The sequence below is a fragment of the Nuphar pumila genome, unplaced genomic scaffold (genome assembly GCF_984573655.1).
Source record: "Nuphar pumila unplaced genomic scaffold, dmNupPumi1.hap1.1 HAP1_SCAFFOLD_1353, whole genome shotgun sequence".
Classification (NCBI taxonomy): Eukaryota; Viridiplantae; Streptophyta; class Magnoliopsida; order Nymphaeales; family Nymphaeaceae; genus Nuphar; species Nuphar pumila.
The window spans coordinates 12,405-28,586 of record NW_028323651.1 but is presented as its reverse complement, the minus strand read 5'-3'; the positions used below and the strand labels follow the sequence as shown (position 1 = coordinate 28,586).

General features: G+C 51.3%; 1 pseudogene; it reads left to right on the top strand.

Annotated features, from left to right (window-relative positions):
• The first annotated feature begins 262 nt into the window (after positions 1-262).
• LOC149809353 (arabinosyltransferase XEG113 pseudogene) lies at positions 263-2,242 on the top strand (annotated as a pseudogene).
• Positions 2,243-16,182: the final 13,940 nt, after the last annotated feature.

Sequence of the window (16,182 nt, the reverse complement as noted above, 5' to 3'; positions counted from 1 at the left end):
TTTGGCTGAGTAGCGAGGAATGTCTCGAGTGTTTCTCAAAATTCCTTTTTTTCTCAAGTTGGTTCTTCTCAGGATATTCTCAAGATATTTTCGTTTTTCTCGGTTTTGTTTCTTCAAGGACTGCTGGTGGTGGGATAGAAAAGGGGTGGGAAAGGTTCCAGCAACTACCGCTGCGCAACATAAGCCTTCACTACGGTGGCCACCACGAATTCAACATCATGGAGCTGGTGGATGTGAAGTTTGCCAGCTGTGCAGTGACACCATGCATGCGATCGCGGACAAGGATGGCTACATCATGGTGACGTGGGCAAACAATCACTACTTTGATTTTGTGAGGAACTGGGTCGAGCACGTGGAAGAATTGGGCATCCGATCGTATGTTGTGGGAGCCATGGACAAGGACATCCTGGAGGCCCTCATCAACAGCGGCATTCCCTGCTTTGCCATGCAGTCTGGGCTGACAAACAAGGACTTTGGATGGGGTTCCAAGAATTTTCACATCATGGTATGCTGTGTACCAAGGCAGACTTCGTGGTGTGACATGATGAGTGTCCTGAGGCTCTGTCCCTTTTGCACTGTGTCAGCTGATGGTTCGGCTTGCTGGCGCAGCCGATTTCCTTATGAAACAGGCTTTTGCAGGCGTTACTCTCAGGCAACGCGGTCATGTCGACTAGTTGTACAACTGGAAGGTATGTATTGCTGGAATTGCAAATCGCACACTGTCATGGGTGCCATTCACAAGCACACCTTGTGACGATGTCGAACAATCTGCTTTACCTGTGACCTGTACAAATGCAAAGCTACACATGCAAAGCAGGTACAGCAGATCAAAGTTTAGGTTGCGGCAGAAACTTCTGTCGGCCCAGGAAAGTTACTCACGCGCAAACATCACATACCAGAATCATTCTGAGCAACCCATGATTCATGAACATAAACAACAATGCATGAGCCACCATGACTGCAAACCTTGGGATATGACCATCACTGCGGGAGCCATTACAAACACACAAGGGGGTGACATCCGCAGGGCAGGAAGAAGATTGCGTTGGTTCAGCTCTTCACCCAGATGAACCTGACTGTGATTATCAGCGATGTCGACACCGTGTGGCTTCGCAACCCCTTCACGTACTTCAAGCAGTACCCTGAGGCCGACATTTTGACCTCCAGCGACTTTCTGTCGTACACGCACGACGACGAGGGCCTCGAGGACTGGCGCAAGGCTGGTGCTGCCTACAACATCGGCATCATGCTCTTCAGCCCTCGCAGCGTGGGCTTTGCCAAGGAGTGGGTGGACTGGATCGAAAAGGATGCAGACGTCTGGGACCAGAATGCTTTCAACACGTATGCCCTTCGCTTACTTGGCCACACACAGCGTCTGCATACCAGCTGCATGCAACGGGACAAAGCGCTTGCTCCCATGCAGTTGCACATGAAGTCAATTGAACACTTGGAGTAATCTCGGTATGTTGGGGACTCACACACGAGCCGCTTCCTGTCAATACCTCCGGTTGACTCAATTCTGTCGTTGGATTCACGCAGACGGAGTGCTTATGCGCTAAGCACTTCTGATCTGTGTGTAGCAACACTGCTGGCCATTGTCAGTGCACACTCGATTGCACGGATTCAATGCCTGGGACGGAAACTGCTTCAGAACGCACCCAAGTTCTCAGTCATGCAGTATCACCTCCTGGTCCTCCAAAGCACATCTCGGTTGCGCACCAGACAAATTCCACCACCGCACTGTCGTGACTGCAACATCACAACTCCAGCGTTCAGGTTGTTGAGCCGAGGAGCAAGGAGTTGAGGTTGCTGGTGCAGTTTATGCCGAAGGGGAATGAGGTCGCTGCCAGACGATCATCCCGGCAAAGCAAAGCGCCTGTTTCTTGGAGATAACGGCCGCCTGGTGGTGGGTGTGCTGCCCGTCTCCATCTTTGCCTCTGGTCACACTTTCTTCGTGTCCCGAATTCACGAGCAGCTGAACCTCAAGCCGTATGTCGTGCACGCTACCTTCCAGTACTCTGGCACTCCTGGCAAGCGCAACCGCATGCGAGAGTTCATGCTCTGGAACGATCTGCCGTCTTACTACGAGCACCCGGTGAGCACTCTGATTGAATCGAGTGAAATTGACCGAGGAAATGTGAAGTGCACTGGCTTCACACGCTTCCCCATCAACCTGCTGGGTGGTTTGACAATCACTCCCTCCCTGCATGTCTGCATCCACACGCATACCGCCATTGTTTGAGGTGACGCAATCGAAACGGAAGTCGGTCTACATGCTTCTCCTCCACGTCCCACCAAACTGCCCGGTGTTGATGATATGATCGTATGATGTCCATGTGGACACGGTAGTGTTGTAAACAGATACATCATTGTTACCGATGGATGGGCTGTCAACATGGGGTGATCTGCAGAATATGCGCAGCCGCCGCATTTACATCTGTCCACTTCACACTGCTGGCATGGCAAAGCAAACTTTGCAGACATGCCATCGCAACTCACGCGGTTGTTGTCGCATGAATGGCTCAGTTGCTTGGCGCATTTCGTGAACTGGTGCCTTGTTCACAAAATACTTGTTTGTGCCGAGTGGTGATGCAACCATGAGCAACACTGTCGCTGCAGGTTGGGTTCCTCACCTGGAAAATGGATGTCCCTGCAGACATGCTCGCAAACTCCACCCCGAAGCGCAAGAGTATCCTTTGCTGTGAGCAGCAAGAGGGCCATTTTGCGCTCGCAAACCACCAACTGATTCAGACGCGTCAAGCATTTGCAATCACCCAGGTACGAACATCCCTTCCCCGGCAACAGTGAGCTTGTCAGCGCCGCCTTGATGCCTTGTTATAGATAGTTGTCCACCCAGGCCTGGACAGTACCGGTAGACTTTCATGTACATAGGCATCTGCAGAATTGGGATTGTTTGAGCGGATGGGCAAGCTTGCCATGCATGTGCAGGCGCTGGAGCGGTCAATCGTCATTCCTCAGTTTATTGGTGGACAGGACAGATGGTGGGCGCCGCACGATGGAACGCTGCCGGGAGCAGCGACCCCTCTCCCATACAAGGCACCGATCGACCACTTTCTGGACCTCGAGCATGGCATCCGCAACATGGACGAAAAGGTCTTTGGAAAGAACATCCCCGTGAAGGAGTACTCGTTCCTGGACAACCCGAGGTGCCCGGCTGAGGTGAAGACCAGCCGCCTCACTGTGCAGCTGTGTCCCGCCGGAAGCTCGGACTCGCAGTGCGAAGATGGCAGCAAGCCGCTCACGCTCTTGGAGAACAACACCGTAAAAATCCAATCAGGCTTCAATGACATCCAGATCAAGACGGCCTTCCGAGACCTCAACTCGCAGTGCGCCTCCCTGTCATCCTATGTTGCCATTCGATCCAAGCACTTGACCTTGCACCCGTCGATGAATCTAGGTGGATTGCCAGGATTTGGCTGTTGGCTTCTGCTCCTGAAGTGCCTGATGGGTGTGCCTGACGTGAGTGCCATGATGAGGATGCGTGCTTCCATTACATGCGTGTGCCATGGTGTCTCGAATCTGTCACAGATCGTCAATTCTTTCTGCATCGCCACTGTGTTGGGGAGGCCCTTTGTGCTGTCCCATGGACAGTCTATTGCTTATGATTGGCGAGTCGCCAATGGCGACATAGGTCAAATTGCCTCAGAGAGGGTGGGTATCAAATGCAAAACCGGTGACGAGAGGAACGGGTGTAGTCCGGCTTACTTGACGAGGAAGTTGCACATGTGGTCTGATCGCGATGGATATGATCATCATCCAATATGTGGTCCGAATTTGCAGGTTTAAAGTCATCGAGTTTGCGAGCATGGTTGGGGCATTCTCCAGGCATAAAGATGAGGCGGACCACAATCGTTTCTATCAGCGGACGTTGAGAATGGCCAGCATGTGGTGTTGTGTGAAAGCTCATCCAGGGCACGTGTGGTATGACATGTGGTCGGACTTGGTACCACGAGTTGACCGGCATAATCGCCGATGGGATGACGTGCCTTTTAAAATAATCACTGGACCCTGAGGTTCCTGTCGTACAATTGTTCCTGACATTCGCCAGAATAGCATGCTATTGTAAAGCATAGAGTCACCGGCTCGAAGATGCGAACGTCACTGCTTCGCATGTACATGTAGCATCCAATGAAAGGACCTCCAGCTGCTGGACTCCAGGATTTCTTGTCATGATGAGGCCCAATAGGCATCTGGCTCGTCTACCAAGACCGCGGTGAGCTGAATTGTTCCCCTGCCCACTTTGGTTGGACCGAGGCGTTTGCACATGCCATACTTGACATGTTCTGCTGATGTCAACGGCGTGCGACCCTGGTTGTCTCGCCAATGGTCAACGCCGCCTTCTTTGGGCTTGCGTGTTCCTGTTAAGCGTTTTCCTAGTTGGGGTGCGTCGTCGACCTGGTTCTTGGGCGATGGACATGGAGGACAGGTTTGGCGGCAACACAAGGGCGACAACACAAGCAAAGACAATGTGCCAGAAGTCCACCCGAACCAGGCAGATATGTCATATCACCTAGTGCGCGCGGTTCGCTGGTTGATACAACCGCGGACGTATGCTACGTCTCCCGTCTGCTACGTCTCCTCCGCTCGTGTCTCAGGATTTGGGAGAAGCGCCGCTGATTTCGGTCATGCAGCTATCCCAAATGCCAGAATTATTTCGATGCACGCATGCCTAAAAGTCTCCTCAGGAGACTCCTGTCGCCTGCAGTGCAAACATGAAGGTGCTCCACGTCTGATGACTGGCAGATGCATAGTATCTCGAGAGACACATTCACGTTTCGTGTTCGTGCACTGGTTCCACCGCTGCATCTGCTCAGAACGTACACAGCCCGTTTACCAGCATGTTAAGCTTCTTCCTGACCAAAGTAGCTTGCTACATTGTTGGTATTACGTTCCCTGGGTGCGCACCCAGTCATGTATGTATGGTCGCAAAAGCAGTCCGCACTTTACAAGAGATTCCATAACACAAAACCCTGCGCAGGTACATGTCGTTTCGAGCGCTCGAGACCTTTGACCCATCCGACGACAGACAGGTGCGACTTTACTGGTTGTATGAACTGTTCATGAACACTGGATAAGGCTTTATTGGCGTTGCAACGGAGGTGAACATTTTCCGTGGTGGTTAAATGGTTGTACTAAACCTAGCCAACGTTTAATCTAGAGTACATGGTGGATAGGCATGATGTTGCTGCATTTCTGTCGTTACGCCTTCATTTTAATTGATGCACACGACATCCTTTTGTCGTCCCAAACTGTCTGCACGTTCGTCAGACAATGTTGACACCGTGTGGTCGAACGTTTGTGATGGCTTTCTTGCAGTGGCTCACGTATTGGGTCATCTACGCCCTGCTGGAGACCGTCGAGATATTTGGCAACTGGTTCTTGCTATGGTGCGCATTCATGCAGTGGCCCGCATGAAACGTGAGGATGATTCCGACATCGACACGCGTGCCGATTATGGCTTGCCGATCATGGCATTACGGCTGCGATGTCGCCGATGAGCAGTACTTTTGATCGGTTTGCTCAAGCGGAATACAAACAGGAAATTGCTCGTATCAACAAGCAAGTGCCCTTCGTCAGCAGCTCGGGGTCAGACGGCGTGTCCCGCCGTCCGACCAGGGCTCCCAGCAACCCATCGCTGCCAGGCTTGCGGGAGCCCGGCAGTACGGTGATTCACTCATGCGTAGACTTCCTCACCGGTGTTACAACCGAGTTCATCAATGACTCGCAATGTCCATTTGCTGGTGTACACACACATTGTTGCAACACTTTTGCTCGAGAGGTGTGCAACTCTTCAATGATGTCGCAATGGGCCTTGTCAACCCGCAAAAGGTATTTCGCAACATTATGCTTTGCGATGATAATTTAGCGCTGTACACTATGCCTACTGCAGGATTCCGCTGTTCTACGAGCTAAAGCTTTGCTTCCTGATCTGGATGATCGCGCCAACTACACGAGGTGCCGAGTACCTCTACAACACATACATCTGGCAGCTCTTGCATACTTATGCTGGAAAGTATGACCCCACGTTCAGGTCGGACAGCACGGTATGTGAACCCTCCGACCCCGGACATCACTTGATCACTACAGTCATGCCATTTCATCCTTGCCCAACACACATGTAATCACCTTTGGGACCGTTGTTTACCCGTCCAGTAGAAACGAGCTGGCCAGTTGGTCAGTAAGTGGCACCTTGTTTGTTTGTCCCTTGCTCGTTGCTGTTATGAGTGCGGAGATGGTTTCATGCGAGATATGTGTGACTTGAATGGCACCAGAACTGAACAGCCCCACCCGACGATGGTATCTGAATAACTAACATCTATGGTGCCATCATGGGCAACCTTCAGTCTCGATCTGAAAATGTACATCGACCAATCCGGGAAACATGCCATGTCGCTGGGCTAGAGAGCAAGCGCGCTACTGGCACCCTCAGTCACCATGACCGTGAATAACATGCAGAGTCCGCCGAAGCTGGATCGTGAGGCGCTTATCAAGGCCAGGGAGGCTACACTAGGTGTCCTTGGCGGCCACGTAGCGGAGTTCAAGGCATTTGTTTCTGGTGCATCAGGCGCCAAGGACTCCTAGTCAGATGTTCCCCTGAAGTGCGGAGGTGCATGACGTGACAGAGAATGGCTTCTTTAATATGATTTCATGGGCACTATTCATTCAAGCATGTGCATGCCATCTAGCATGTGTGGACAAGGCCAGCGAGCCTTGATGCTGGAGGGTTTGACGTGATCTCTTGGCTGACTTCATGCCATGGCTGACTTATGATATGTATCTTCATTTATACTTCGTCAAAGTGGTGCATGGACAGCATTTTACTGTCGCGGGTGGCGTTCGCGTCGCCAAATGGGCCTTGGCGTGATTTACCCTGTCGGTGGGCTATCCGACGGTAGTTCTCCTACCGTAAGTAGGGTTTGCGAGTGATCTCAGCTCGCATCATGAGTGGCGCTGTTGCGTACGCAAATGTGTGATGCTAATTGTGGAATGCTGCATGCTGCGCTATTTCTGCAATTGTGTGTGTGTGCGCCTGTGTCTGTCATGTCGTCCATTTGGTCATCCCCATATGTGCTGTACGGCACCGTTTGCGCTCTATCCATCGCTGCCTTATATCAGCTATGGAGGACTTTGAAGAAAGATGCGAGTCCGTATGAAGAACTCCTTGGTGAGCACTGCTCGGTTATGGCGATGGATGTAGAACGCACTCTGATACTGCATGTGCCACATGATGTGGTGCGAGAGTTTCCACATTTCATTTCTCATCGGTCCTCATGAGGTTTCGTTCTCATAAACTCCCACAAAATCGCCAGAGAAGGATTGGGTGCGCATGCATCGTCATCCCACGCGCTTTGACGCTGCTCAGCGGCAGCGCTTGCTACAATTAATGCCAGTAACGAGGGCGCCAGTTTTTCGGCGAAGATAACAGATTTGCGGCGAGGTCAGGAAAACGGGGAAGTTGCCAACGTGATGGAGGGTGGCCTCGTTGCTGGTATGCATCTTGCGATCTCGACCCATTCGGCATCCTCAGTGGTGTTGTCGATACTACCGTCCTGGCATCGTTTGAAACAATGCGGTACATGCCACCCATTCCCCAAGCCGTCCATGCAATGTCGTCTCCGGTCCTTTTCTCCGCGGACTACGTGTAGCCTGCGCGTTTACGGTCTCCCTCTGCCGGCCGCCTGGTTGGCGTTTTCGCCTGGGCCTGAGGCCAGGCCCCCTTACGCCTGTGTCTCTCGCAGTGGTTTGCAGCGGAGGGAACATGGCGAGATTCCTGTTGATCGATCAATTAGTTTATTTGCTTTTCAGATCTGAAACGAGCCATGTCACGTGTATCTTGAGTGAAGCAGAACGGCACGTGACCAAGTCCATCGTGCATCAATTAACCCTTGCCGTCAGCTTTGGCGTCATTCCGGCTGGACATGCAAGCACTCACCAAGTGCAATGGAAGAGGCAGCCTAGCACCTATAATTGGTTACTGACGTCCACACATAGGGTTCATTTGCAATTTTGCCCTACGCAAGAGAAGCAACCGACGTTCATACCCTCGCCTATGCTCCAGCACGCCAGGACAGGTCAGGCAACATGCAATACATTACGTGCATTTTCATTGACACAGTCTGCTACTTATTCAAGGTGTTTTGCCATGCGTGCACTGCCTGTGTGCACCAAGCTTAAAGCCAACGTACATTGCTGGCATGCAGATGCGGTTGCATTTTCGTCCAGGGTTATCGCCGCCAACAGAGCATGCGAGTCCAAACAAGAAGATGCACTCTTCAAGGACACGTTGGCGGAGATCCTGGCAGGTGGGCAGTTGATGCCATGTCTGATGGTTCGATCCCTTGTCTGTGACCGGGGGAAAGGTCGCGTGGTGTATGTATGGGAGTTGGCGTCCTGATCGGACGTCCATACTGGCTGATGAAAGGTCATGCTTGCTTGCCATCCTTGCAATGGCATCGTGAAGTGTCAACTTCCAGATTCCCACGAACGTAATGTCCATTTGCGTTATGACAGGGCGGTCAGGAGTCTTGAGCGCAGCCGTGGTGTTGACACAACCTGTCAAATACGTTGTAGTGTGACACACACAGACGAAACGCCACGGCGCAGGCTGCAAGGAGCAAAGGTCTTGCACTCACAAAGCAATGTCATGCAAGGCTGCTCGATTACGTCTGGTCAGGTGATTTGCGTAACGAATTAAGGTTGTGTGTAGGCAAGGTGGCCATGGCTAGAGTGCTGGCTCGTCAAGCCAAGGTCCCGGCAGTAGGCACCGGAGTGAAGAGGACTTTGAGCAACATCACCACTCGAACCAGATACTTGAATGATTTGATCATGTCCTGCGTGTCCGCCTCACCTACGAGTCCTCACTTTGCCCCTCTGCTATCGGCTGCAACCCGCATGCAGCCCATCATGCAGGTATTGGGCCCATCAGGTAACATTGGCTTCAAACCAGCAGATATGTTTGTTGCTTTATGGGGCAGAAGATCAGCCAAGGACCAGATCCATGTACATGAGCGGTGGGAGGGATATTTTGTTGTCAAGATGTGGATGCCTGGAGTCAAGTGATGAGGGTAGTGCTGCAGATTGCTGATGCCTCCATTCAACTGTCAAATCGATGCTGAGTTGTTAGGAAGATACAGGAACATATGCTCACAGTTCTAGCTGTGCTGCTTCGAGACATGTGAACCATTGTTGCGTACAGGTGGTGCTGCTTGGGGCGGGCATGGACACCAGGGCATGGTTTCTGGAGCTAGGCAAGAACGTCGCTTGGTTTGAAGTTGATCAATCTCGTGTGGTGGACGCGAAGCTAACTGCCCTTGCCAACGCAGGCGTCCAGATAAGCACAGAGCAATCAACAGCCCCGACACCTGAACTGTTCTCCGAGACCCTGAAGTGTGGAAGTTATCGCACAGTGGGTGAGAACCACATCTCCCGCAACCCTGCATGGACTCTGTCGCATGTCTCATCGCCTCCGTTGCTCGCATGTTCACGAGGGCCGCCTTGAGGACTATTGTTTGTGACACTTTCTCGGGAATCGTCTCCTGCATGACCTCATGATAATTGCCGAGTGGGGCTCACAGGAGAATGGTCATTTGTTGTGATGTCGTCTTACCATGGGAAAGGCGAGGTGGAACAGGGCATTTGGCTTGCGTGGCGTGCAGATGCCCATGACATCAACACATGCGCAGGTGTCAATTTGGAAGATGAAACATGGGTGCAGCAGCTTATAGCGTCAGGGTTCTCACCGACGGAGCCAGCGCTCTGGATCCTTGAAGGCCTGACAATGTACCTGCCCGGTAAGACAGGTTCCACCAACTTTCACGCAAGCCTCCAAAACCCTCAATGGACGCTTGTTGCACATTTACGTGTCTCTTCAGGTAGCTTAAAGTTTCTGAGCATCCCCCGATGCAATCCATGCAGCATGCTTCCCAAAAGAGTCAACCTGTTATCGTGCGTTTCGCTTGTTCACAGCTGATGAATAGTTCACGAACCCATTGGGTACATATCTCATCATGTCGTGTAAAGTTATCATCAGACGATATCTTGTTGCCTACATCATGGGTGGTCTGGTAGTCAATAACCTGATCTATATCCTCGTGTGTGCAAATGACATGTTAGCGGAAGCTGCAAAGGTCGTCATGGTTGATGGTCTCGAAATCCAGATCCCACCCACTCTTTAACAGGATGCGCCTTATGGTAATTGGTAGTCCTGCTGACAGGACCCTTGTGAACACAATCGCATGGGTGTGCAGAGCAGCTGGTGACCAAGATGTTCACAGCCATGGCAGGATGTTCAGCAACTGGCAGCATATTTGCAGCAACCATGATCTCCTCAGATGTACAGCAAAGGATGCAGCGCAGCAAAAATGACATTGCATCCCAGTGGGTGTGGGGCTATCCTCCAGATATTCCATCGGTAAGCGCCCGCTGTGTGACATCCCGTCCATTCTTACAGTCCTTTTGCATCCTCACCGCATCACGGACATCGGCATCTTTTAATGCAGCCGAGAGTGCATGTATCCGTGCAGATGTAAGTCAGGCTGGCCCAGGTACGCTTGTCTCAGGTATGATATGATTCCCAAGTAGTTCTTGGAGTTGCCAATGACCATGTGGATGTGGTGGTGTTGTAAAATGATACATCATCATTACATCACGTAGATAATGGCAGAAAAGGTACATCATCATCATGCACCGCCCAAGCAAAAGTATCTACACCATCTGAGTTACTCGGTTATCTGATGAACAATTATTAGTACACTATTGCTTGCTTTCGCACTTGCCTCGCATGCTCAGGACGCACGCCACGAATTGATTCATGGTTTGAGGTTTTTCATGGAATACGAGGAACTGCCACATGATGTGTCGTGGCTTGTGTTGCACCATACATCGCATGCATGTGCAGATGGTGGAAGCGTGGGGATGGAAGCATCACATGGCAACGGACTATTCAACTGCAGCCAAGCTGTGGGGCTATGAGTACAAGGCGCGGTCGGAGCTCGGCAAATCAAAGGACTCTGCCACTGCCATTGTTGATAGCTCTAATGATGGCCAGAAGGTCATGGGTTCTGTCACCCTTATCGCATATCGGTGACGACAATCGTGGCACGCCTGCCGATATGCCACGGCGATTGTCCTCAGTAGCAGACAATTGCTAGTTCCTGGCAAGGGCTGCAGGCGCAGCGACGAGCATGTAATTGCTCCCTATTAGTTTATTACTTACGTTTCACCCTCTCTCTTGAATCACATCAAAGACAAAGGCTGTGTAATCATGGTAGGCGCATCGCCACCGTCGTTGCCATCAGCACACAAGGGCGATGGACTCCTGCACCACTGCCTGATCTTTGACGTAAGTCTATTTGTTTCTTTGAGCGGATGCATGCGCTGATTATTTGCCTGTGCTGCGCTCTGTTGGCGAATTGCTGCCGAACACCCTTACAAGGTTTGTCCGTCGGCTGCCCTGAGGTCGAGGCCGTTGCCGGACCATGTAGCTTGTGTGGTTGGCTGGCATGGCTGGGTAGACAGGCGAGGCAAGATACATCATTTATGTCATACAGGACTTGTGGGATGCAAACTCATGTATCAAGGGCCTTGGTACATCACAACCGGGCAGTCTCACGTGCGTGCATGTGTTCGTTAGTCGCCAAGTCCCATTTGTGGCCGCTCCTGCTTCCCATCCCAGGACCGTGTCCATATGCGCCAACACGCTGAGCCCACGAAGTACACAGCAGCGGAGCTTGCTTGCTGAGTTACTCCAAGTCGGCTCCAGTACGATTGAAGGCTCGTTGCATTGGCTTGCCGTTCAAGTAACCTAACCCAGTCACGTCATGCATCACATGGGCATGAAGATGAAACGACAATTTGATGCAATTTGCACCGTGGTGAACATGGAATATTGATACTGTAATACTCACTACAGGAATCATTCGTTTCATTGATGCAATATCCTGGTGACTCGTACATAAAAGTATACCCTGTATGTACTAGACAAACTCATTCTTGCTAGTTTGATAGATCCTGCAGCCCATGCTACGTGACATGTGACTCCCAGACAGCCACCCAACGCTGAAGAGGAAACATTAGTATGGCTGATCGTGGACGCTTGGCGTTCCCCTACTCATCTGCCTTGTGCTTTGAGGTGCGATGTGTAACAGCCTCCTCGGTCTGTTGGTGTGCCCACAGGTACCAATCTCCATGCCAAGGTTAGACGTGGTGTTGAGGTGCACGTTCACATTTCAGCATATTCGTGATTAATAAAAATGACAATCTCCAGATGTCGCCAAACGCGACGGCTTGAGACCTCCAGGCTTTGCACAGAAGTTGCCAGTCCCTCGGAACAGTCCGTGGTGTTGGCGCCCTGCTGATGCTCCACACGAAGCGAAAACTCGTGAAAGGTGACGAAATATCAATCAGGATACACATGAATTGAACATATTTGCTTAGAAGTCAGAAAAACCAAGCTCTATGCTGGTGACTGGAATTAGCAATCATTGCCAACTGCAAGGATTTGAAACCTTGAGGGAATCATCCACCCACGTCAATGATACATCTTTCATATGCAGTTCTTGGTCATTATGTATCTCTTGATTATATACATTACGCACAGGCATGGGTATGCGACAGCCAGGCCCACCCAACACCATACGAGAGTAACATGCACGACCAGTTATGAGCATTCAGTTTGTAACCTCACCCTTCCTCACCCCATCCACGCAATGGAATTGCAGGCCATTTGGATGTGAACAATACTACCATCAGCAAACATCCTGCCCGATGTGGGGCACAACAGCGAACTTTGTTCTCTTAGGGATGCTCGATTGGCTGCCACCCAGCTTTGTCTCTCTGAAACGTACCTCTTGAGTGAACAGTGCGTGAGGCACGAGTCAGTGCTGATCACTGAGCAAATGTGCATGTGCAGCGGGATATCAGCCATGCATACACCGTGCACAGACAAAGGGTCACGCACATGAAGCCCGCCATTGACACTGCCCCTCCCTCAGATTACATGCATTTCCACTACAATGCAAAGCGAGCCATGCAGCAGGCTGAGCGTCTGTTTGACATAGATCGGGTGCGGATCTTCAAATATTCTCCAGGCCATCAAGACACTGATCGAGCACCAGGCATTCCATGACCCCAACTGGTGACTAACCCCAGTCAGGCCCTTTGCCTCGTAAAAACCCCGAGTCACGAGCTCCAAGACGTCCAGTCATGGAGCCTGTGAGTCAGTGGAGTATGGAGTCATGAGCTCCGTGACTCTGGATAGCGTCATGGTGACGAAGCCTTGCACCAGCATATATGCTGGTACCCATAACTCATATGTTTTTGGCCATTGTGAGAAACGGCCTGGACCCCCTAATTGACTGCACACTTGTTCCCAAGCTGAACGTGAGCATGACGATGTCCATTATGATGCGAACATGTGGTCATGCTGATCATGGGGCAGGCTTGCACGGAAAGAACGCCGACAAGCGTTCACATTTCCTTGCAGTCGAGCAGCAGCTCAGATGTCGTCGTGGTGACAGAAAAGGACACGGGGCATAGAATTTGCATCAGTGCTTGCAAACGCGGTCGGGCTTACAAGTTCCAACAAGCCGAAAGTTGCAGGTCTAGCATTCATGGCACGAGAAGTGATCATGTCCCACCCGAGTATGCTGGACTCGGTGTTTCGCCAGAGCATATGATTTTACGGGTCTAGATTCCAATAATGCATGAATTTTGGGGACCACATCGAAGGTCAAAAGCCATTCTGACAAAGCACTGGCTGGACTTGGCACACATGTTGCAGCCCTCTCATAAGTTGTCGTAGCGGTGAGCAGCATCAAATGCAGGAGAATCGGATACTGCTGGAGAAGATGGAAAAGTACGCTGCCTACAAGTCAGCAGAGCACTACAGGCCATGGACATCGAGAACATCGCTGAACTTCAGGCATGGGTTCGTGTTTCATGGCGGCACCTCATCGCTGCAGTTGGACAGCCTCAATTTGCCCGTGAACCCGACCACAACTGCTGGAAGACGCACAACGTACCAAAAGAGGCAGGTGCAGTGCTTCGCCAGGCGGTTTGCTTTGTGGGTCTATATCTCCAAAAATCATTATATCTGGGGCAGAAATGGGGGTTCAACCCCGTTCTGGCGAAGCATGGGCAGGTGAGCCTCATGTCAGGGCTGTCCATTGTGTTGCTACAAACTGCATTCACGCAGATCAGACGTTTCCAAGCACCCTCGGACCTTGCCAACCAGACTGTACCGCCTTTCCTGAAAGCTGCTGCAGAGGACTCTGCATGTTCTGCAGTATGTGCCTGGCTGCTTATGCGACAAGAATCTTTGCTCATAACAGCTAGATAGCATGTATGCCTTGCCCTAGTCGTCTCAGGTGGGCATCGAGTTGCAGGAGCTGCAGCATCTTGCAAAGGAAAACCTCAAAATACTGAAGGCGATCAATTCTCGGAAGCCGTTCTACTCGTCTCAGGCGTGGGAGCACCAGCACCTGGAAGATGTCTCACGCCTGGAGCGCCTCACAACGTTCCGGGGTCCCGCAGCCGCGCAACACCGCCCCAAATCCGTCGAGTCCAGCATGGAGATTGCCAAGTCAATGCGAACTTCTCTTTGGCTTCCAGGGACGGACGGGTATCAGAAGGACCTTGCGAAGAGCATGCGCAGAACCTTGAAGTTCAGGCAGGGGTCGATCATGATTCGTGCGGACGCCTCTCCGGACAGCACTGCACACTCACGAGGGACGATCCACAGCCACAAGAGCTTCACTAAGTACGCTCATCCTTCTCCAGAAACGGTTCAGATGAGATCCGCATGGTGATGGTACTTGTGCGTTACGACCGTGCTCGCGTCAAACGATGATGCATGCTGTGAAAGAAAGTTGAACATGTTCCGATCGGCTACACTTGATTTCAACCCCAGACACACCATGGCAAGTGCAGCTTGCAATGATATGTACCATGTTGTTTTGTTGCTTTCACGAGTTTGTGCAGGTATGATCGTCATGATGACGTTCAGGTGCACTATGTTGAGTGCTGCCTGCAATTTGACGAGATGCACGTACATCATCATCTACAGATCTTGACTGCTAAACGACTTGCGGCGGTGGCGTTGCTGGACGGACTTGCGCACATGCATCATTTGCCAACTTCAAATTTAGATATCCTTCTACAATCTTGCATGGAGCCTAGTTGTGCGTTTCCCATGCTGCATGTCCTTCTGCATGAAGGCTACAAGGGCGCTTGCGTAGGGGAAGGGCACCTCGTGCACATCTCGGACGTGCTGGGCGATGTTAGTCCATGATTCCATTGGTATTTTTTCAACATGTGTTACAAATTCACCCCAGTGTCAAACTTACATGCATGAACTAGGCTAGCGTCCTGTCACGTATATCCTCTCTCTGTCCGAAATGGATGTGATCGAGCTTACCAACAATTTTCATAAATAAAAGTAAGCCGCACCGACTTCAAGCGCTCACATGTCATCTTGTCATGCTATTGACTTCAAATCGACGTGCAGGCCTGTTCCTTACCAAGCGGAGAAGACAGCTGCGGAGCGCAAGAGTGCTCAGATGTTGAAAGCGCAGAGCGTTCGACGAGCAATGTCGTCTAGGGAGGGGAAGCGCTCGAGCGCGTCGCCCAGCAATACCACCAGATGCATGCCTGCCGAGCAGTCCAGCACAATGAAAGATGCTGACTTTCACCAGCTGTTTGCAGGTTTGCATGCCTCCCAATGATGATCATGCTTCCCTGGACCAGCATGCGCCCAAATGCACCTGGGCACGATGTACTCTAGATCACATCTGTCAAGGCAAACGTGCATCGGACAGGCAGTGGATTCGTACTTTCTCCAGATATTTGACCAAGTCGACCGAGCACTCTTGTAAGAGCGACTCGTTGATGCGAAAGCTCATCTGCACATACAGTGAACGGCTACTCCTGCAGCGTTGCAACATTTGTGAGGTACATGCAGATCATGCGTCATCAACTCCATACGAGAGCAACTGCTTTGCTAGCTGCTCTGGTGATGCTGTGTCGACATCTTGCTAATGTACGTTGCAAGGACTGACTTACACAAATCTTTAGTGGTTGACGGGGCGTCCACCCCCACTCCATCTGGGAGTCCAAGAACATGGCCATCATAAAAAAAAAAAAAACCCATTGCTTATCAAGCTA